The following is a 23,878-nucleotide window of genomic DNA, read 5'->3' on the forward strand; positions in this document are numbered from 1 at the left end:
GAAGTGAAGCCAAAGGACACGGCGGGGGGGGGGGGGCGGGGGGCTGTAGCAGCCATGGGGGTGCCCAGCTGGATTCCCTTCAAGGAAATACTTTCTCTCTCTCTAAAAATAAATAAATGAAATCTTTAAAAAAAAAAAGTTAGGGGGGCGCCTGGGTGACTCAGTCAGGTAAGCGTCTGCCTTCGGCTCAGGTCATGATCTCAGGGTCCTGGGATCGAGTCCCGCATCGGGCTCCCTGCAGAGGGAGGCTGCTTCTCCCTCTGCTGTTCCCCCTGCTTGTGCTCTCTCTCTCTGTCAAATAAATAAAATCTTTTTTTTTAGATTTTATTTATTTATTTGACAGAGAGAGACACAGCAGAGAGAGGGAACACAAGCAGGGGGAGTGGGAGAGGGAGAAGCAGGCTTCCCGCTGAGTAGGGAGCCCGATGCGGGACTCGATCCCAGGACCCTGGGACCATGACCTGAGCAGAAGGCAGACACTTAACGACTGAGCCACCCAGGTGCCCCTAAAATCTTTAAATTAAAAAAAAAGTGCCTTCTGTTCAGCTGCCAGAAGTATACCCATCTCCCCCCTCTTCCAGCTGCAGCACCTTCAGGATTCACTATTAGTTCAAGATGAGAGCACACTCTTCCCTGGCAATCCTTGCCAATGACTAAGGATGACTGGGTATTAGGACCTGGCCATCTCTGCTCAACATGGGACTCCTATACTGGCAGTCTTTGCCTCAGGCCTCTGTCCTGGGCGGGCTGAGACTATCAGATTTGCGCGGTGCTGGAGGCTCTTCTTTGCCCCGTCCTGCATCCTCCCTCTTTCACAGGTGTTACCCTTAACAAATTCCTTACATTCTTAATTTTGTCTCAGTATCTCTTCTCCCAAAGGACCCAAACTGACACACTCAGGCAATAAAATAATGTTAAACAGAAAAATAAAAACTATGTATATATATGTCTACACACATTACAATCACAAAGATTTTTATTTATTACTTTATCTTAATTTATTTATTTTAGGTGGGGGAGGTGCAGCAGAGGGAGAGGGAGAATCTTAAGTAGAGCAGCGCAGAGCCCAATGCAGAGCTGAATCTCATGACGAGATCATGACCTGAGCTGAAATCAAAAGGAAGATGCTTAACCAACTGAGCCACCTAGGCACCCCACAAAGTTTTTTTTATTTTTTATTTTTTTAAGATTTTATTTATTTATTTGACAAAGACACAGTGAGAGAGGGAATACAAGCAGGGGGAGTGGGAGGGAGAAGCAGGCTTCCTGCAGAGCAGGGAGCCCGATGTGGGGCTTGATCCCAGGACCCTGGGATCATGACCTGAGCTGAAGGCAGACACCTAACGACTGAGCCACCCAGGTGCCCCCCACAAAGTTGTTGTTGTTTTTTTTTAATGTGTATTCATGTAGATGAGATCTGGAAGAGGACTTAGAAAAAGTTTATTTATTTTTAAGTAATCTCTACACCCTATGTGGGGCTGGAACTCACAACCCCAAGATCAAGAGTCAAATGTTCCCCCCAACTGAGCCAGCCAGGTGCCTCAGTATTATTTTTATTATAGGCTGGGGTCCCAGATATAAGGAAGATGGTCAATAAACAAATGTTTATGCACTGGGTACCATATGTATTAGTTTTCTATAGCTGCTATAACCAATTACCACAAATTTAGTGGCTTTAAACAATTTATCATCTTACAGTTCTGGAGATTAGAAATCCCAAAATCAAGCTATTGGCAGGGCTGCCTTCCTTCTAGAGGCATTCAGAGAGAATTTATGTCCTTGTCTTTCCCAGCTTCTAGAAGCTGCCCGCATTCCGTAGTTCATGGCCCCTTCGTCCGTCTTCAAAGCCAGCAATGCAGCATCCTCAAGTCTCTCTCCCACTTTCTGACTGCCTCTTCTGTTGTCATAGCTCCTTCATGACACTGATTCTTCTTCCTCCACCTTAGAAGGACATTTGTGATTACACAGGGCCCACCTGGACCAGGATACTTTCCCCATCTTTGAGTCCCTATCCCTAACTGAATCACATCTGCAAAGTCCTTTTTGCCCTATGAAGTAACATATTTACGGGTTCCTAGGACAAAGATGTGGCCACATTTGGGAAGCCATTATTCTGCATTATTGCAGTGATACAGGGGTGAACACAGGAGGTGACATCCCTGCTCCGGTGGAGAGTCTCCTCCAGTGTAGGAGAAACAGAAACTAAACGGGTGAATTAATTGATAAGACATTGAAATGTGCTATGAAGAAAATTTTGAGAGGGCATCATGATGGCAGCTAGGTACGGAGAATGGTTGGAGAAGCCTCTCTGAAGAGGAGGCTTTGGAGCCAAAGCCTGAAGGAGTAGAAGCCAATTACTGGCTCCCTTGCCTCCATGGTCCCCCTGGAATCCTTTGGAGATTTTTAGTAAATTTGGGACCTGTTAGTTCAGGAAATGAGTTGACTTTAACCCTCCCTACTGAATGCGCTCTATTAAGCAGACCAGTTCCAACTCATAACTATTGATTTGTCACCTCTGCCCCAGGAATTTTAGTCTCTAGCCTTTCTGAATTTCAAGTCAAGATCAAGAACCAACCCTGCCTCTTTAGGATTAAGAACAGCACCCAGCACTGTTTCATGCGTATTATTTGGCATAAAAGCCCTAGGACTGCAATGCAATGGCAGAGACCAATTGGGAATAATTTTTTTAAAGATTTTATTTATTTATTTATTTATTTATTTATTTATTTATTTATTTATTTATTTGAGAGAGAGAGCACAAGCAGAGTGAGGGGCAGAGAGAGAGGGAGAAGCAGACTCCCCACTGACTCAAGGATCCTGACCTGAGCCTAAGTCATCCGCTTAACCGACTGAGCCACCCAGGTGCCCCCAGTTGGGAGTAATTTAAATCCTTAGCCACTTAAATTTGATTCCTGTGGACATAATTTCCAAAACCTTTTCAGAGAAGTTTAAAGTGGATGGGCCTCAGCAAGAGTTTCATTCATCACTGAGTCCTGGGGCCAGGGAAACCAGGTCCTTGATCCATCCATTCAGTGAACTGTACTTGCGTCTCTCAAGTTCTGTAGTGCCTCAGGAGGAATATGAAATGAGACCCTGGGACCAGCAGAATGCCAGAGCAACTGGCTTCCCTTGGGAAGAAAACATCTTTCTCTCTAGGTTGTTAAAAAGAGGGTTTTATGTATGTTGGTGGGGACAAGGAGAGCATGGTCTCAAGGAGTCAGCCAGCTAAATAAGGAATTACAAAAAGAACGCAACATTCTCACCCCAGCTAATGGAAGACTTTCTCCTCTTCAGTTCTTTGCCTCCCCACCCAACTCCCCAGAAAATGGTTAGTTTATCCTGGTGTGTGGCTGGGATTCCTGCAATGACACTCTTTGCATCTTGTCTCCCTGGTTGTCCTTTGTTTTCTCCAAAATAGTATCTTACTTCAGAATGATTTTCTCTTTGATTGCCAAGACAAATTCGATACATTGATACATGCACAAATTAAATACCCTAACTCTGTGATTATAAAAATATTTTAGGGGGGAGGGGGGATGGGTTAGCCCAGTGATGGGTATTAAGGAGGGCACGTACTACATGGAGCACTGGGTGTTATACGCAAACAATGCATCGTGGATCACCACATCAAAAACTAATGATGTATTGTATGGTGACTAACATAACATAATAAAATTAAAAAAAATAAAAAACATATTTTATATGAGATTCCTGTTTTCCTTTTTCTTTTTTTTTTTTAAGATTTTATTTATTTATTTGACAGAGAGAGACACAGCGAGAGAAGGAACATAAGCAGGGGGAGAGGCAGAGGGAGAAGCAGGCTCCCCGCAGAGCAGGGAATCCAATGTGGGACTCGATCCCAGGACCCTGGGATCATGACCTGAGCTGAAGGCAGACGCTTAACGACTGAGCCACCCAGGCGCCCCCTGTTTTCCTTTTTCTAAACAGCTTTATTGGGGTATAATTGACACACAGTAAACTGCATAAATGTAAACGTACAATTTGATAGTTTTGAGATACGTATAGGTATCTATGTGTACGTCTATATTTATATCCATGAAATCCTCACTGCAATCAAGATAGTGAACATATCCATCCACCAGAAATTGGGGGTAGGTGGGGAGGTAGGGGTGAATATGTTCTCCCTGGGTTTTAATCTCTTGTTATCAGCTCACAAATTTGTACTCTGGGTAATGAGAAGAGATGAATCATTCATAAAAACTTTTTTTCTACAAAAGTGGGCAGAAAGAAAAACAACTTCCCACCCACTTGGCAGGTGACCAGTTGTTCATTAACCTAAATCATGTCACTGCACTGTCAGTTCCCTTTCTTCATTGTGCACAGGACTGAGCTGGAATGCAAAGGGCTGGGGAAAGAGCCCAGCTGGTGTCCCAGGCCAGCTCCTGGCTGCCCTGGATGGAAGCAGGAAGAGATTTTTGCCCTTAGTTCCTTGACAAGCCTGCAGTCCATCTTCATTGGGTACCATGTCCTTTAGCCCAGGGCTTCAGGCATGAGTTCTGTATCTACCCCAGCTCCTCAATCTTCCCTATGGTCTAAGAGGAAGAGATACATCTGTTCATTTATCCTTCATTCTAAAGCCAGTCTCTCGGGGTGCCTGGGTGGCTCAGTTGGTTAAGCGACTGTCTTCAGCTCGGGTTGTGATCCTGGGGTCCTGGGATTGAGTCCCGCATTGGGCTCCCTGCCCCTCGAGGAGCCTGCTTCTCCCTCTCCCTCTGCCTGCAGCTCCCCCCGCTTGTGGCTCTCTCTCTGTCAAATATATAAATAAAATCTTTAAAAATAAATAAAGAGGGGCACCTGGGTGGCTCAGTCGTTAGGCGTCTGCTTTCGGCTCAGGTCATGATCCCAGGGTCCTGGGATCGAGCCCCGCATCGGGCTCCCTGCTCCGCGGGAAGCCTGCTTCTCCCTCTCCCACTCCCCCTGCTTGTGTTCCCTCTCTCGCTGTGTCTCTCTCTGTCAAATAAAATCTTAAAAAAAATGAAAAATAAAAATAAATAAATAAATAAAGCCAGTCTCTCTTCCAGTATCTAGACTTAATAATTCCCATTCTTCTCAATCCTTCAGCAGTGTTTATTGAAGACCTACCAGGTGCCAGGCACTGTTCTAGGCTCCTGGAATATTCCAGAAGTCAAAACAGATAGAAATCCTTGCCTTTGTGAGCTTACATCCTAGTGAAGCAGGGCAACTATAAGAACCTAAATAGAACCCAGCTTCCACCAATTTCCCTTTCCCCTCTATCATCTTCGCTAATTCACTCTCTGAGTTACTTTGCTTCTGACCTCAAAGATGTATAGGAGAACCATATCCCCTTCCTTTCGCCACTTGTAGCTGCTATCCTATCTCTTTCCTTTCTATTCGCCATTGCCTGTGTCAGTTTGTACCCAGTGGTTCTGAGTCCCCTTTGTCCCTCCTCCATAGTTGAGCTCAGAAACTGAAGACCTCTTTTCAGTGCTCCTTCTCCCGGATGTCTCTTGTTCCTCTGCTTCCTAGTCTTCCACACTCCAGCCCCTCACCTGTCTCCAGCACAGGCCCTCCTTCCCAGTCTCCTAACTGTAGACAAGGCTCTCTCCTCTGCCCTCAGCTCTCCTCCCTCATTCCCATGCCTTCTACTGCCACCCTCAAAAGCAGGTAACTCTCACATCTCCATTTTAAATGCTGACCTCCTGTCAGTGTACAAAATCTGTATTTCCAGCTTTCTCTAGGACTTCTGCGCTTCTGCATCACCTTTACTTCAGACACATACAAACCAGGGGCATTAACTTCCCCAGTTCACCAACTCTTCTCAGCCTCCCTGTCTCTGCTAGTGGTAGTCCTCAGTCTCTCCAGGATCTGAAGGAGAGACTCCTTGCTTAGAATGGTACCAGAAACTAGCCAGCTACCCTAACCAAGGTGATAAATAAACACACACACAAACAAATAAAGCAAGCTTGTGGGAATATGTGGGGGTGATCCCAGCCTCTGGCAAAGAAGGCTAGAAAGCAGCCTTTTACTTCAAAGGAAGACTTACCTTCAATATGTTGAAGTCAGAGGGCAAAGGAGGAATGCACAGGGCACGGGAGTGAATGTCTGGGGAGGTGGGAATGCCTGAGAGCCTCGGGGTAAGGCGGTTAGAAGCAGGAGGGAGAGCAGAGATAGGGATCTAGAGTCAGCTATTTGCTGATTCTGTATCCTGGGCATGGCTGGTTCCAAGAGGGTTTTGCTCCCATTAGCCATGAACTGATGTGGGATGACAATGATAGAAAGCAGGAAACAACTGTCGTGGCCAAGAAGAGCCTAAGTAGACATTATGAATAAATAGTAAGTGGTATCCTGGATGGGGTCCTGGAACTGAAACAGAATATGAGACTAAAACACTAAGGAAATCTGAGTAAAGCATGAAATTTAGTTAATAATAACACAGCACTATTGGCTCATTAATTGTGATAAAGTTACCATACTAATATAAGATGTTAATAATAGGAAAAACTGGGTTTAGGGTAGATGAGAACACTTACTCTTATGGTACCTACTATTTTTGCAACTTTGTGGTAAATCTGAAATAATTCTTAAGTTGTTTATTGAAAAATTAAAAGCAGGGGCACCTGACTGGCTTAGTCAGTAGAGCATCTGACTCTTGATCTCAGGGTTGTAAGTTCAAGCCCCATGTTGGGTGTAGAGATTACTTAAAAATAAAATCTTTTAGGGCACCTGGGTGGCTCAGTCGTTAAGCGTCTGCCTTCAGCTCAGGTCATGATCCCAGGGTCCTGGGATCAAGCCCCACATCGGGCTCCCTGCTCCGCGGGAAGCCTGCTTCTCCCTCTCCCACTCCCCCTGCTTGTGTTTCCTCTCACACTGTGTCTCTCTCTGTCAAATAAATAAATAAAATCTTTAAAAAATAAAATAAAATAAAATCTTTTTTAAAATTAAAAAAAGGAAAGAAGTCACATAGATAAAGATGAATATCATGATTTCACTTATATGTGGAATCTGAAAAACAAAACAAATGGGGGCACCTGGCTGGCTCAGTCAGTGGAGCATGCGACTCTTGATCTCAGGGTTGTAGAGATTATTAAAGTCTCTGGGTGTAGAGATTATTAAAAATAAAATCTTAAAAAATTACATAAAAAAACAAATGAACAAACAAAATAAAACAGAAACAGGCTCATAAATACAGAGAAAAACTGGTGGTTGCCAAGAGAAATAGGTGAAGGGGATTAAGAAGTACCCCCCCAATAATGCTGCAAATAAAATCAAAAGACTCATAAGTCAAGGATAATATATTTGTAACTCATATAACAAGCAAAGAGCTACTTAATTTATATAAAGAAATACTAAAGGTAAACAACCTATAGTATTAGAACAAAGGATAGCAATAGGCAATTCACAAAAGGGAAAAAGAAAAATGACTAATACATAAACATGTTCAACTTCACACATGATTACATAAATGCAAATTAAAACAACTGCAACGATCAGATTGGCAAATGTTTTAAAGTTTGGAAATTCACAGTTAGTAAGCTGTGAGAAAATAGACATTCTCAAATATTCTTGCTAGGAGTGAAAATTAGTACAAACTTTTTGGAGAGCAACAAGGCAATCGTGATCATTATTTGAAATACAAATATCCTTTGGCTTGGCCGCAATGCTACTGAGGGTATAGTGTCTGAATGTGATGTCAAGAATTGCTGAAGTGTGTGTGTTTATATACATACATACTGAATGCAGCTCTGTGTAACTGCGCAGGTCATACGGCCCGGAAGCTGGGCCTCTCTCTAAACACAGCTCATTCTCATTATTTGTGGGTTCTATATTTGTCAATTTGCCTACTGGCTAAAACTTACTTGTAGCCTCCCAATCAATACTCTTAACACTTTCATGGTCATCCATGGACACGTACAGAGCAGCAAACAATCTGAGTCACAGGACAGGTTTGTTCCCAGCTGAGGTCCAACAAAGGAGCGCTCTGCCTTCTTTTTTTAGCTCTGATCCTACAAACAAGTGTCCTACTCATGGTCTATGTAGTGTCATGTTTTTCACATTTTTTGGTGCCGTTGGTGATTTCACTGTTTAAAATGGCCCCCAACTGTTGTGCTGAAGGGCTGTCTAGTGTGCCCAAGCTCAAGAAAACTTCAATGTGCCCTAGAGAGAAAATAGGCATTAGATAAGCTCCCTTGAAGCATGAGTCACAGTGCTCTTGGTCATGAGCTCAATGTTAATGAATCAACAATACATATTAAATAAGGTGTCTTTAAACAGAAATACACAAAACCAAAGTTATGCTTGATCAGTTGAAAGTGTTATGATCAGGCAGTGGCTCCTCATCAGGTGGCAGCCATTGCGGGTCAAGAGGATCCAGTGCAGCCGGAGAGTCACCAGGACTGGGCGAACCGGGAATACATTGAAGTCATCACCAGCAGCATCAAGAAAATCGCGGACTTTCTCAACTCATTTGATATGTCTTGTCATTCAAGACTTGCAACACTAAACAAGAAATTGACAGCCCTCGAACGGAGAATAGAGTACATTGAAGCACGGGTGACAAAAGGTAAGACCCTTACCTAGAACTACACCATGCTGCTGCTGGGAAGTTGCTTTACGGAATACAGGCCAACGCAGGAAAGGCCCCAGCAGCCTCAGCTCCTCCCTCTCTCCTTAAAGAGCAACAGGGCTTATTCTTGTTTTTCTTTTTTCAAAAGCGTGGCCTTTGGGCTCTGCCACGTACATCAGTGTGTGATGTGGCATGTGGGAAGACGTCCAGGGGAGCTCTTGGAACCAACATTAGGCATTTTATCTCTTAAGTAACATTTTGTAGAACTGTTCGTCAGTGTATTTGAGGTGCTCCGAGCCAAACGTTAGGACTCTTTGTCAAGGTCCTCCCCACCTCTCTTTCTCTCTCTCTCTCTGACTTTCCTTACAGCTCTCATTGCCTCTGCATTGATTCTATAAACAGTCTTTGTCTCCTTTCCACCTTTGGTGGGGGGTGGAAGGCAGTCCTGACTGAGACACTTACGCCCTGGCAAGGTGGCCACCAGAGAATGTTGTTCCTAACCCACCAGTTTCTTGTCCTTTTGGGGAGGTCAAGGCCAGGCCCCCACTTGGCTTGAAGGGACATTTTCAGATTTTTCTTTTTGTCACTTGGGTTGTCTTTGCCTCTCATATTTCCCTAATAAACTCCTCAACTTAAAAAAAAAAAAGAAAATGTTATGATCAGAGACTTGCAAGAATCTAACCCTGTGTTTCCCTAAGAGCAATGGTTCTATATTTGCTAATTCAGTGTTGGAGACAAATTTATAGAACATAACTACCAGGAAAAACAGAGTCAACCATTTATATACAGGTATATGCTTAAAACTTACTTGAAGGGCGCCTGGGTGGCTCAGTCGTTAAGCATCTGCCTTCGGCTCAGGTCATGATCCCGAGGTCCTGGGATCGAGCCCCACATCGGGCTCCCTGCTTGGTGGGAAGCCTGCTTCTCCCTCTCCCACTCCCCCTGCTTGTGTTCCCTCTCTTGCTGTGTCTCTCTCTGTCAAATAAATAAATAAAACCTTTAAAAAAAAAAAACCTTACTTGAAGTACACAAGAAATCTTTAAGAGTGCTTACCTTTGTAAAGCCAGACTAGGGGTGGCAAAGACAAGGGAGACTTTTATTTTTCATTTTATACCTTTATGTACTATTCAATTTTTTTTAACTCTAAGCATATCTTACTTTTTTTACTTTCTGAAAATAAATTTAAAACCAAACATCTCACAAATTCCCCTCATCTCACGTCTAGTACAACATTAAATCAGGTCCTCACCACCTCAAGTCAGAATTATTATAACTATAATTATTTTATTATTATAACCACCTCAAGCCAGAATTATTATAACTGTCCTTCCCACTCCTGGTCTTTTCTCTTCTCCAGTCTTTCCAGAAAACCACTGCCAGATGAATCTTCCCAAAACACCATTTCCATCATGTCATTTCCCTCTGAAAAATGTCAACAATTCTCCATTGCCTCCTACAGTCTTTCAGAGTCCTATGCAATCAGGTGTCAACCTTAGCTCTCTCTGTTGCCCAATTGCAATTCTACACCCTGCCATCTCTTCTCATTCTCCACCACCTGCCCCCATACCATGTCAGTTTCTACCTCCATGCCTTCACCTGGATCCGGCCACACCTCTGTCTTCCCAAATCTGCTCACTCTTTGGTTTCACTACCTTATTGAAACCCTTCTTAATTTCTTTTTCCCTGTAATTTTTCCCATTTCTGTTTTTGTTCTTGTTTTATTTTGTTTTTAAGTAGATTCCACACCCAGGATGGAGCCCAACGCAGGGCTTGAATTCACAACCCTGAGCTGAGATTGAGTTACTTAACCAATTGAGCCACACAGGCACCCCCAATTTCTGAATTCTTATGGAACTAAGCCACACAATGAGTGTTGTAATATGTTATCTAGAAATCTCTAATTATATGTGTTTATTTTAAAAGCACTGAAGTACTTATTATATGCCTGATACTATCCTAATTACTTTACAAATATTATCTCATTTAATCTTCATGATGATCTTATGAGGTAGGTAGCATTATCACTCCTACTTAAAGTGTAGGAACTGAAGCACAGAGAAGTTAGATAAGTTACCCAAGGTCACACAGTAAGTAGCAGAGGCAGCATTCACACCCAGACAGCCTGACTCTAGAGTCATGCTCTTAACCATATGCAATTCTGCCTGCTGATTACTCCAATGGATGTATTATATAACAAGTTCCTTGAGGAAGGGGAATATGTCTTCCATTTCTTCTCTTGAAAGGCCCTTATCATACTTAAGAAAGTCTTATTGGGGCGCCTGGGTGGCTTAGATGGTTGGGCATCTGCCTTCAGCTCGGGTCATGATCCTGGGGCCCTGGGATGGAGCCTGCATTGGACTCTCTGCTCGGCAGGGAGCCTGCTTCTCCCTCTCCCTCTGCCTGCAGCTCCCCTTGCTTGTGTGCGCTCTCTCTCTGTCTGTCAAATAAATAAATAAAATAATTTTAAAAAAAAAAGGAAAGAAAGTCTTATCAACTTCCTGGAAGTTTCTGGACCTCATTTTTATGGGACGTTGACACATCTAGGTCTGGAAATGGACTTGGGACTTAGGAATTGAGCTAAGTATAGTTCCCTTGAATTTGCTAACTTCTCCTTCCTTTTCCTTGAATACCCCATTTTTCTCCCATAGATAGGCTAAGCAAAGCCCTCTGCTGACTTTAGCCCCTCCCTCTGGCTTCCTCCTCACTCCTTAACAAAGCTCAGGTCTTGTGGCCACAAGAGGGCGAGATGGATATTGGTTCCTTTGGGAAGTCTCAATGAGTCACAGGAGAGCAAAAGGCAGGATTTCATTAATCCATCTGTCCATGAGATGAGGCCTAACCTGTAGGAAGGGACTGGAATGTGAATGACCTTATGGGATTTTTATGACAAAAGTCTAACCCAAAAGGAGATAGCAGGAGGGGAAAAATGAAGGGGAGTAAATTGGAGGGGGAGGTGAACCATGAGAGATGATGGACTCTGAAAAACAAACTGAGGGTTCTAGAGGGGAGGGGGGTGGGGGATGGGTTAGCCTGGTGATGGGTATTAAAGAGGGCACGTTCTGCGTGGAGCACTGGGTGTTATGCACAAACAATGAATCATGGAACACTACATCAAAAACTAATGATGTAATGTATGGTGATTAACACAACAATAAAAAATTTAAAGAAAAAAAAAGTCTAACTCAAGCCTGTAAGTGATGAGGAATCATGGAAGAGTAACATGGCGAAGTTCACATTAGATGGGGATGAGAGATGTGTGGCTAGAGGTAGGGACTAATGTTAGGAGGCTATTTCGGTAGTTTAAGAAACGATGAACTAAGGCATGGTTGGGAGAATGGAAAGAAAAGTTAGAGTGTGAGAGAAATGAGCACAGTAAGTAGAGAAAACATTTCCCCTTCTGGCCTTCACAGCCAAACCCTTCTGGATTGTAAGTAATTACAATGGCTGGCAATGGACAAAAGTAGGAAATATACCTCCCATTGCCAGAGGACTTCATTCTCTCTCTTCTATTTCACACTTCAGGCTGTGTTTCTGGGTGTGCAAGCTAAGTGTGCCAGAGACTTCTAAGTACTCACCAACATCTTTGTTTTCCCCTTTTCTCTTTGCAAACAGCTAGACCACATTTCTTTCTTTCTTTCTTTTTAAGATTTTATTTACTTATTTTGACAGAGAGAGACAGCGAGAGAGGGAACACAAGCAGGGGGAAAGGGAGAAGCAGGCTCCCCGCCAAGGAGGGAGCCCGATGCGGGGCTTGATCCCAGGACCCTGTGATCATGACCTGAGCCCAAGGCAGACGCTTAATGGCTGAGCCACCCAGGCGCCCGTGGACGACATTTCTAACTTCCACTATGGTTAGACATGAACAGGAGACTAAGTTCTAGGGCGCCTGGGTGGCTCAGTTGGTTAAGCGACTGCCTTCGGCTCAGGTCATGATCCTGGAGTCCCGGGATCGGGTTCCGCATCGGGTCCCGCATCGGGCTCCCTGCTCGGCAGGGAGTCTGCTTCTCCCTCTGACCCTCTCCCCTCTCATGCTCTCTCTCTATCTCATTCTCTCTCTCAAATAAATAAATAAAAATCTTTAAAAAAAAAAGGAGACTAAGTTCTAGCTGATGAAGGGAAGTAATGTACACTCTTGCTTCTAGATCACGTTTTTTGTTGTTTTTTTCTTTTCCTTCTCATTCATTGTGGACCAAAACTTTTGTAAAATACACTACAAATGAGTTACTGGAAAAAATGAAATTTTAACACAAAGACATTTAAATTAAATTCAGCAGACATAAAACGGCAGCAAAACGGTTATAAAACTTTCTAAAGGCTTAGTTTCCATTTCTGTACTTATCTTGTCATACCCAGTAACTGCACCAAACTGATACCAGTCCATACAGCCCATTTTGAGGGACATACCCTACTTCTAGGCCCACAAAAACTTCCCACATGTGCTCCTCCATGCCTTTTGTGGGCCTTCCTTAATTTAGGTCCTACCTCCTGCATGGAGGTGGGCTGTTCTGGCTAAGAAGCAAGAAATAAACAATTGAGGGCATCTAGCTGGCTCAGTTGGTAGAGCATGTGACTTTTGATGATCTTGGGGTTGTGGTTCGAGCCCCACATAGAGTGTAGAGTTTACTTAAAAATAAAAAATCTTTAGGGGCACCTGGGTGGCTCAGTCAGCTAAGCATCTGTCTTTGGCTCAGGTCATGATCCCAGGGTCCTAGGATGGAGCTCCGTGTCAGGGTCCTAGGATGGAGCCCTGTGTCTGGGCTCCCTGCTCAGCGGGGAGCCTGCTTCTCCCTCTTCTTCTGCCACTTCCCCTGCTTGTGCTCACTCGCCCCCTCTCTCATTCTTTGTTAAATGAATAAATAAATAGATAAAGTCTTTTAAAAAATATATAAAAGTCTTCAGAAAGAAAGGAAGATTTGTATTTGAGCCATTTTCCTTATTTGAATCTATCTGTTATAGCAATTATTCTAATTAATACAACATGCTTCCACTCTTTCACAAGAGTAATTCAGTCCAGAAAGACATTCTCAGTACATCTTTGTAGTAAGAGGGTAAGAACAACATGCTAGGATGGAATGTGGTACACAGTGTCTGTATCTTCATAGAGCAATGGTAAAAGGTAGGAAAAATGTTTCAGGTTGCAGAGGTACCTTAATACTAAAGTATTTTGGGTGGATTTTTTTTTTAAGATTTTTAAATTTTATTTTAAGCACAATCTACCCCTCCAACATGGGGCTCAAACGCATGACCCCAAGATCAGGAGTCTCATGCTCCACCAGCTGAGCCAGCCAGGTGCCCCAGTTTGGGCTTTTTTAAATTTGCATGTAGTTGACATAATGAATACTAAAGTATTTCTGTAGTTGGTCCTCGCTCTGCAGGATATCATTTCAGGATGAAATTCCATTTGGGGGGGCGCCTGGGTGGCTCAGATGGTTAAGCGTCTGCCTTCGGCTCAGGTCATGATCTCGGGGTCCTGGGATCAAGCCCCGCATCGGGCTCCCTGCTCAGCGGGGAGCCTGCTTCTCCCTCTCCCTCTACCGTTCCCCCTGCTTGTGCTCTTCCACTCTCTCTGTCAAATAAATAAATAAAATCTTTTAAAAAAATTCCATTTGGGAAAAAGCTGAAGAGTTTCTCTTAGACTCAAATATTAAAATGGTATAGTAGAAATATGTGCCTTGTATATAGTATCTATTCAACAACTGTTTGCTGATTCTGAATCTGAATGCCCAAGCCTTTCAGGGGGTTTTTTTTGTACAGAAACATCTTTTCTAGGATGAGATCCTCCCTCATTTGTTTTGTGTTGGTGTCTACTATGGCTTGGCTGCAGGAAGTCCTTCTTGAATTATAACTTCCTTTCTTCCTTCTGTAATTACAGGATCTCTTCTTGCTCTCACTGGAGGTAGAAAGAGTGTTGACACCTGGCAGAGCTGTCTATATTGGAATAAATCCACTTTCCCAGAAGTAAAAGGGAGCAGCCCATATGCTTGGGTAGGCTGTTCTTCAAACAAGAGAACTGGTGCTCCACAGAAAATGTGAAAAGTTAAGGAATCTGCAAGCTCTCAAAACCCCGGTTTATTTAATTAGGGATTTCATTTATTTATTGACCTCTGCAAACACTGAAAAATTAATTTGCCTCACTGCCCTACTACCAGGAGGCAGCAGCAATCTACCTAAAAGAGGTACCCTTGTGGGCAAGTGCCTGGGTTCTTCTGACTTGTTTCAAATCAGTAGATGATCCTGAGTAAGTAGCTACACCATTTTCTCCTCTACAAAATGTGAAAGGGAATCGTTTTCCCCCCAGAAGGAGAAGGTGATTTGTATTTTTCTATAGAAGTCTCTAATGTACAAGAAGAGCTAACTGAAGACCATGTTGAAAAAAAAAAAAAAAAAGCACCGGACACCTGGGTGGCTCAGTTGGTTAAGCATCTGCTTCAGCTCCCATCATGATCCCAGAGTCCTGGGATCCAGCCCCGCATCAGGCTCCTTGGGAAAGCCTGCTTCTCCTCCTCCCTCTGCTACTCCCCCTGCTTGTGCACTTTCTCTCTCTCTCAAGTAAATAAATAAAATATAAAGAAAAGAAAAGAAAAGCACTTGAATTTAATCCTGATACAGGGTCAAGCTCTTCTGATTTTTATTTTTTTAAAGATTATTTATTTATTTATTGGACAGAGAGAGACACAGTGAGAGAGGGAACACAAACGGGGGGGTGGAGAGGGAGGAGCAGGCCTCCCGTGGAGCAGGGAGCCCAATGTGGGGCTCGATGCGGGGCTCGATCCCAGGACCCTGGGGCCATGACCTGAGCTGAAGGCAGACACCTAATGACTGAGCCACCCAGGCGCCCCAAGCTCTCTTGATTTTTAAGTGAAGAACTTGAACCACAGAAGTAAATAACTATAGCACAAAATTTAAACCCCATTAAAATTCTAGTCAAACCCATTTAAATTCTACTAAAGCAGGAAGAGGGGCGCCTGGCTGACTCAATCTGTAGAGCGGGTGACTGTTGATCTCGGGGTGGTGAATTGAAGCCCCATGTTGGGCATTGAGCCTACAGGAAGGAAGGAAGGAAGGAAGGAAGGGAGGAAGGAAGGGCGAGAGAAGAAAGGAAAGAAAGAAGAAAGAAAGGAAAGAAAGAAAGAAAGAAAGAAAGAAAGAAAGAAAGAAAGAAAGAAAGAAAGAAAGAAAGAAAGAGAAAGAAAGAAAGAAAGAAAGAAAGAAAGAAAGAAAGAAAGAAAGAAAGAAAGAAAAAGAAAGAAAGAAAGAAAGAAAATGGAAAGAAAGTGGAAGGCAAGAAAGAAAAAGAAATTCAGATGATAAGACACTGTTGGGTGGTAAAAGGGGGAGGAGGGGCTGGGGCTGAGAGGCAGACGGAAAAAGGAACCAGAGAAGGAAGAGGCAGAAACAGTGAAAGGGAGAAGTAGCGAACTCCGTGAGCAGAACTTGTGTGCTGGGTGCTTTACATCCATCATTTCACATTTGTTCACCGTGCATTCATGCATTTAAGGTTTTAAGCGGGGAGGGGGGGTGACATGATCACATGCACATGTTTAAAAGGTCACTCTAGCAACAGAGAGGCGCATAGGTGGATGCAGGTAGACAATTTGGAGGCTGTTGTGTAAGTCTGAGAGAGAGGATGCTGGCTTGGTTTAAGAGCAGCTGCAAGAAGGACGCAGAGAGGCCCCCAGCTGCCCAGGATTCCTGTTATCTCTGCGCCTAGCGAGCGCCCCAGAAACTGCTGCCACATCCTGGGGTCATGATGGGCAGTAAGATGGCGTCTGCCAGCAGGGTCGTTCAGGTAGTCAAGCCACATACTCCATTAATAAGGTTCCCTGACAGAAGAGACAATCCTAAACCTAACGTATCAGAAGTTTTGAGATCAGCAGGACTACCGTCTCACTCTTCTTCAATTTCACAGCATTCTAAGGGAAGGAAATCCCCAGATTTGCTGGTGCATCAGGGTCCACCAGACACTACAGAAATAATAAAAACATTACCTCAGAAATACAGAAGGAAACTTGTATCTCAAGAAGAAATTGAATTTATCCAACGTGGAGGCAGAATAATCACTGACAGTGTGGCTGCTGTTTGTCATCAGACAGAAGACTAGTCTTTACAATAAAGGACTTCCAAAATGGCACATGAGAAATTATATAGTAAATAACTTGAATAAATACTCTGCAAAAAAAAAAAGAAATCTAGAAAATTTAGATGGACAATTGTATCTCCTAATATATGTATCTTGGTCAGCTTCTCCACAAGCTTACCTAATTGTTTCTATGCTTATTAAAGTATACATTTTTAAATGTTAAAAAAAAAAAAAAGAAGGACGCAGAGAAGCACAAAGAATTGTGGAATCTGGGGACAAACTGAAGGGACTAAGCCTTTGTTTATGTTCATTGTACCTTATACTTGTCTCATCATAGCTTCTGTTACACTTCACTGAAATTACCTGTTTACTCATCCCTCTAGACCTGGGCTGCCCCATATGGTAACTACTGGTCACGTGTGGCTTTGAGTAGCTGAAACATGGTGAGCACAATGTGAGATGTGCTGAAAGTGTAAAATACCAAATTAGAAAAGCTGGATTCCAAAGAATGTAAACTATTTTATTTTATTTTTTTTAAGATTTTATTTATTTATTTGAGAGAGAGAGAATGAGAGACAGAGAGCATGAGAGGGAAGAGGGTCAGAGGGAGAAGCAGACTCTCCGCTGAGCGGGGAGCCCAATGTGGGACTCGATCCCGGGACTCCAGGATCATGACCTGAGCCGAAGGCAGTCGCTTAACCAACTGAGCCACCCAGGCGCCCAAGAATGTAAACTATTTTATTAATAATTTCTAAATAGGGGGCGCCTGGGTGGCTCAGATGGTTAAGCGTCTGCCTTTGGCTCAGGTCATGATCTCGGGGTCCTGGGATTGAGCCCCGCATCGGGCTCTCTGCTCAGCAGGGAGTCTACTTCTCCCTCTCTCTCTGCTGTTCCCCCTGCGTGTGCTCCGTCAAAAATAAATAAAATCTTTAAAAAAAAAATAAATGTATCATATAAAAAAACAATTTCTAAATAGGTCACGGGGCCTGAGTTCTACACGTTGGGTGTAGAGATTACTAAAAAAAAACCAAAAACTTTTTTTGGGGGTGGTTGGAGGGGTAGAGGGAGAGGGCAAGAGATAATCCCAAGCAGGTTCCACACCCAGCATGGGGCTCCATCTTATGACCCTAAGATCATGACCTGAGCCCAATCAAGAGTCAAGGCTTAACTGAGTCACCCAGATTCCCCCAAAATAATAAACTATTAAAAAATAATAATTTCTGGGGCACCTGGATGGCTCAGTCGGTTAAGCGTCTGCCTTCGGCTCAGGCCATGATCCTAGGGTCCTGGGATCCAGCCCCGTGTCGGGCTCCCTGCTCAGCAGGGAGTCTGTTTCTCCCTCTGCCTCTCCCCTTGGCTTGGGCTCTCTCTCTCGCTCACTCTCTCTTTCTCAAATAAATAAAATCTTTTAAAAAATAAATAATAATAATAATAATAATAATTTCCAAATTGGCCACATACCAAAATAATATTTTAGATATATTTGGCGAAATAAAATATAGTATTAAAATTAATTTTATTGGTTTCTTTTAAATTTCTTAATGTGGCTACTGGAAAATTTTAAATTACATAGATAGTTCAAATTATATTCCTATTGAACAGCACTGTTAGAGTATAAGAACTGAGGCATTTCCAAGGTCTAGCACTTAATAAATATGTGTTGAATGAATATGTTATATTCAGCCATAGCATAAATCTCTGACTATAGCATACTCAGTCTCTGACTACAGGTATATATTAATGTTGATGGCTTGCAACTTCAATGTTGGCTGATGCTTTTGGCAATGTTGACTTCACTGTTGCCTGAAAAAGAATGTACTTCCTATACCAGCAGGCCCAAACAGTGGTCAAAATTTTTAGAATACTTCTGCAATTCATCTACTTGTCTGGAACATTCCAGGGATATTTGTCTCCTTACAGACATAGTTCACTTTCAGTTCAGTCAGTCACTCTGGAAACTGAGTGGCACATCTGGCTTGATAACTGAGGGCTAGCTTCAGGTGTGCATTCCAAAAGCAATGACTAAAACATGAAACATAATACCTACTCATCAAAATCTGTGAAGCTCCTCTGAAATTCTGACTTCATTTTCACCAAATAGTCTAGCACCTTGCCAAAGTCTATGCTTCTATTGTGCTCAGGTGCTTGAGCAGAAGAAAATGAGCATGGGGCCCAGCTGACTCCATTGTCACGGCCAGATGGAGTTGAACACTTGCATGTCTTTGAACACATCAGCACGGCCCTTGTTTTATTCCCCTGCAGCTTTACGTGAACTGTGCTAGGCTGTCACGTCACATCAGTAGGGAAGAACAATTTTATGAGCCAGTAGGGGTCTGGCATGTTTTATCTCTCAGAACCTTCTTAATTAATTCACTAAAGTCTTTAATCTAAGGAAACAGCTCGGTAAATCTCTTCAACAAGTTTCCACCACTTAGCAGTCTGACAGCATTAAAGTAACTCGATCTCCATGTTCTGTTTTCACCTTTTCCAAATATACTAAAAACTGAATATGGCTAAGGGCAGAAACACAAAGAAAATTCAGTTAATTCCTTCACTGAATCATGTGACTTGCACAGCTCCCAGCTCTCACTCTCCTAATGAGTGACGTAATAATGGAAACCAGGGCCCACTAATCGCTTTTGACATGAATAACTTGAATAATGTGTAGAAACCTCCCCCCCACCAATCTGTGTCGAGTGAGCTTAGCTTTTCTGTATATTTAAACAAACTTCTTAAGTTCCATCCTGACAAGAGGTTAGGCCCTACTAGTTAATTAGGCATGCTTCTTTCCCCCTGAAAATTTGAAGGGGTCCACATTCCAAGGTCAAGAGAGCCTGCATCTGGTAAAAAGGCTGCAGGATGGATACCTTCATACTAAGCTTCAGTGATGAAATGGAGTCATTGTGCTAGAGGGCTCCTATCTTAGTATTTCCCTGTGTATAGTATGGGACATGGCATGCTAATTCATTCAACCAATACTTATTGATTGCCCCGTACAAAGCACTGTGGAGGGTATCAAGATAAACAATTCTAGTACCTGCCATTTAATGAGTCCCTATTACATCCTAGACCTTTTAAAATGCACAATGCTACAAGGAGATTAACTCCATCTCACTGAAGAATTCCCTACATTTTGGGAGTTTACGTTTCACAAATATTTCTGATATATAACAAGATATAGACTATATGTAAATGAAATCCTAAATGCCATATTTTTTTAAGATTTATTTATTTATTTGAGAGAAAGAGAGAGAGCACGTGTGTGAGGAGGGGCAGAGGGAAAGAGAATCTCCAGCAGACTCCCTGCCCAGCATGGAGCCCTCACGGGGCTTGATCTCATGACCCCGAGATCATGACCTGAGCCCAAATTGGGAGTCGGACGCTTAATCGACTGAGCCACCAAGGCGACACTAAATTCTACTTTTTTAGCTTTTTAAAAAAATTTTATTTATTTATTTCCGAGAGAGAGTGAGAGAATGAGAGAGAGCGAGCCAGCACAAGCAGGGGGAGGAGCAGAGGGAGAGGGAGAAGCAGGCTTCCCACTGAGCAAGGAGCCTGACACAGGACTCAATCCCAGGACCCTGGGATCATGACCTGAGCCGAAGGCAGACACTTAACCGACTGAGCCACCCAGGCACTCCCCCAAATGCTATTTTTTTTTTTTTTTTGATGTCTGATCGTATTTATTTGTCACTCATAGAAAATCTCATTTTTGACTGGACTCAGACTTAGAGGTAGAGGCTCTCAGAGAAGACAGCCTCCGTCTCTTGGCAATCTGTTCCTGGCGTTTTTCTTTGGCCTCCTTCATTCTCTTGGCCAAAAGTTTAGCATATTCTGCAGCCTCTTCCTTATTTTTCTTAGTGCGCTGCTTCTTCAAAGCAATACGCCGCCGTTTGTGCTGGAGGACTCGTGGAGTAACAAGACGCTGAATCTTAGGCGCTTTGGTTCTAGGTTTCTTCCCTTCTTTGTTTAGGGGCTTTCTCACAACATACTGGCGGACATCATCTTCTTTAGAGAGATTGAAAAGTTTGCGGATTCTGCTGGCTCTTTTTGGCCCCAGGCGACGAGGCACAGTAGTATCAGTGAGTCCAGGAATATCCTTCTCCCCTTTTTTTACAATGACCAAGTTGAGAACGCTGAGATTGGCATCCACAATGCAACCCCGAACGGATTTGCGCTTTCTCTCTCCAGTCCGCCTTGGTCTATAGCAGGAATGCCCCTTACTCAGCAGCAGGCGGACACGACCATGGGTCAAGACACCCTGCTTCATGGGGAAGCCCTGTTTGTCATTGCCACCACTGATTCGGACCACATAACCCTTCCATTCTTCACCCAGAGCATCAGCAGCAACTTCTGTGGCCATACGCTTCTCATAAAAGGTACAAAGTTTGCGTTCATCGTCTACTTCAATGAGTTTCTGGCAGCCAGTAGCTGGGAAAGAGATGTTCAGCTTCATCCTGAAGCAGCCTACCGCCTCCGAGGCGCCACGAAAAAGAGCCCCAAATGCTATTTCTAATGAAATTAACAGGTATGTCAGATTGCTTAATTTGTGGTACCCAGCAGCCTCCTGAACTAAGTACTCCCCAAATGTTTGTTGACAGTGCCAAACGAGAGAGAGGGAGAGAAAGAGACAGGCTGTTTTCTATCTACACTAAGAATAGCATGGCCAGACACTTAAAATGCATGGGGCAATAAAGCAAAATTCCCTAAATCTGAATAAGAAACTAGGGAAATTACCTACCATAGAGATTTTTTTTTTTTTTTTTTGGTCAGAGAGAGAGCACAAGCAGGAGGAGCTGCAGGCAGAGGGAGAAGCCGACTCCCCGCCGAGCAAGGTGCCTCACGCAGGACTCAATCCCAGGACCCTGGGATCATGACCTGAGCCGAACACAGATGCTTAACCGACTGAGCCACCCAGGTGCCCCTAGCCGAGGAATTTTTAAAAAACAATCTGAATTAACCAGGGCTGACCTAGGTATACTCTTACCCACTCAAAGAAGAGACATGTATTAGAAGAAGTAAAGCAAAACTAAGTCTTCACCCATGGAAATGTTCATTACTTACCAGGGTGATGTTTGGGGGAGTCGACCTCCATTTGGCAAAATTACCATCACACCAAAATCTTATGTTAAGTGTCAGGTGAGGGCAGAAGACAGCCTTGGAAAGCCTGACCTTGCAGCCTTTCCAAATGTAACTTACATGTAAAGTAATTTGAGAGAAAAAGGAAGTAGGAAAAACTCTATTTTTTAAATCACATTTTAAATTTTTTCTCCAGGTCACCTCATTTTCTGCACTCTCAATATGGCTCCCTTAATGCAGTCTGAGGCCGAGAGATGACGACGACAAAAAGAAATTATCAATAAAAGGCGGCTCTAGGCGACCGGAGACTAAACCTCCCCCGGGGGTGGGGGCGTGGGGCAGGGAGACCTCGGCCCCCTCCTCAGCTCCCCGACCGCCAGCGCCCCCTCCCGGGCGGCGGGCGCTCACCAGAGGCGCGCAGGCCGACGCTATCCCGCCTGGGACTTCAGGTTTTCTTTTCCCCTCCCCGCCGGCCCGCCCCAGCCGCCCGCCGCCTGGCGCCGCCAGCCCGCCCCGCCCCGCCCCGCCCCGCCGGCCGGTCCCGGCTCCGCGGCCCCTGCCCGCGCAGCCCACCCGCTCGCACGTCCAACGCCTTCTTTCCCCCTGAAAAGTTTTTAGAGGGTGGGGACTATTTTCTTCTAAGGTAACCTTCCACCAAACTGGAGGGAAAAGTTAACCCGAGGCCGGAGAAGGGCTGGGGCGCTAGCGGGACCCGCGGGAGCCTGGCTTTGGGAGAGAGGTTTCTCTTGCATGGAAATGAATAGCTGGGCTCCCGAGCCAGAGTTGTGTGTTGGGTTAGTTGTAAAAGGTGCACTGTGGTGCTAAATATTTAAGATGGAGGTTTTTGTAAAAAAATTAATAAATAATATAAAATAGATTCCACTAGACAAATGGTTCTTGTCTTTAGACTTTGCAGTTCGTTCGTTCTATTGATTCTCATGTTTGTCCTATAGGGGAACCAAGGTGCCCTGGGAATGACTTCTTAAATCCTAGAGACAAAAGTCCAACCTTGAAACTGCCCTTTGGGGCAGTTCGCTGAATTCTGGTGAGTAAACAACCTACAGAAATATTTAGGAAAACCCACTAGACCTGTATTTTTCAAACTGTGAGTGGCAAATCGGTTTGAGAAGAATATTAGGGAGGGAGAGACTGAGGGAGGGAGGAAGGAAGGAAGGAAAGAAAAAGTATTACATAGTAAGGATCAGTATTCTTTTATGAAACCTGTATCAGGGCACCTGGGTGGCTCAGTCCTTAAGCGTCTGTCTTCGGCTCAGGTCATGATCCCAGGGTTCTGGGATCGAGCCCCACATCGGGCTCTCCGCTCAGCGGGAAGCCTGCTTCTCCCTCTCCCACTAACCCTGCTCGTGTTCTCTCTCTCGCTGTGTCTCTCTTTGTCAAATAAATAAATAAAATCTTTAAAAAAAAAAAAAGAAACCTGTATTGTATGTGTTTGCATGTACCAGGTGGAAATTGTGTGTGTTTGCATGTACCAGGTCGAAATGTCGAAAAATGTTTGAAAACCTCAGCACTAGACAATTATTTTAGGATGATTAGATTGGAAAGCTTTGAAAAGTCATCCAATTTATGCCTCTATACTTCATTTTAAAGAACACAGGCTTTAATTATCTTTCTTGCTTATTATCTTCCCATCTCAGCATCTGCTATTAATGATTTGTGAATAATTTATCTCCTTAAAGCTATTATTTCAGTAAAGAAAGCTATAACTTAAAATATGAAGGCAGTTCTGCCAAGCTCCCTTTTTTCCCCTCTTCTATCCTGTGACCCGGGCTTATGGCCACATTCCAAATGTGTCTGAAGACCCTGATATTATGTCATCAAATATTCCCCTTATCTAGTTTATTTTAGTTTATATTATTTTAAAATATGTATTTTTTCCCTTATTGCTCATTTTAAAAGTTTTATACCTGTATAGATAATATGAAAGGCAGTAGTGCTTGATTTGATTTTGTTCCTTCTCAGTATAGGGGAAGCTCTCTTTTATGCCAAACAGGGGCGTGGTCTGTGACTGAGTTTTCTCTTTACTACCCTGTTGCTGGCGATACCCAGTCTCCATTCATTCATTCATTCATTCATTCCTGCCATTTTCTTTAATTCGATATTTGTATCAGAAGTCCCACAGGTGGGCGCCTGGGTGGCTCAGTTCGTTGAGCAAC

The 23,878-nt window shown here is 43.6% G+C and overlaps 3 pseudogenes; 2 read left to right on the forward strand and 1 right to left on the reverse strand.

Annotated features, from left to right (window-relative positions):
- Positions 1-7,639: 7,639 nt before the first annotated feature.
- LOC114197290 (putative protein BRICK1 pseudogene) lies at positions 7,640-8,596 on the forward strand (annotated as a pseudogene).
- Positions 8,597-16,233: 7,637 nt separating this feature from the next.
- Positions 16,234-16,723, forward strand: LOC114197289 (alpha-ketoglutarate dehydrogenase component 4 pseudogene; annotated as a pseudogene).
- A 3,594-nt stretch (positions 16,724-20,317) lies between these two features.
- Positions 20,318-21,115, reverse strand: LOC114197376 (small ribosomal subunit protein eS6 pseudogene; annotated as a pseudogene).
- Positions 21,116-23,878: the final 2,763 nt, after the last annotated feature.

Source organism: Eumetopias jubatus, unplaced genomic scaffold, assembly GCF_037043125.1.
Source record: "Eumetopias jubatus isolate StellerSeaLion01/CBP00866 unplaced genomic scaffold, mEumJub1_p1.0 scaffold_4, whole genome shotgun sequence".
Classification (NCBI taxonomy): Eukaryota; Metazoa; Chordata; class Mammalia; order Carnivora; family Otariidae; genus Eumetopias; species Eumetopias jubatus.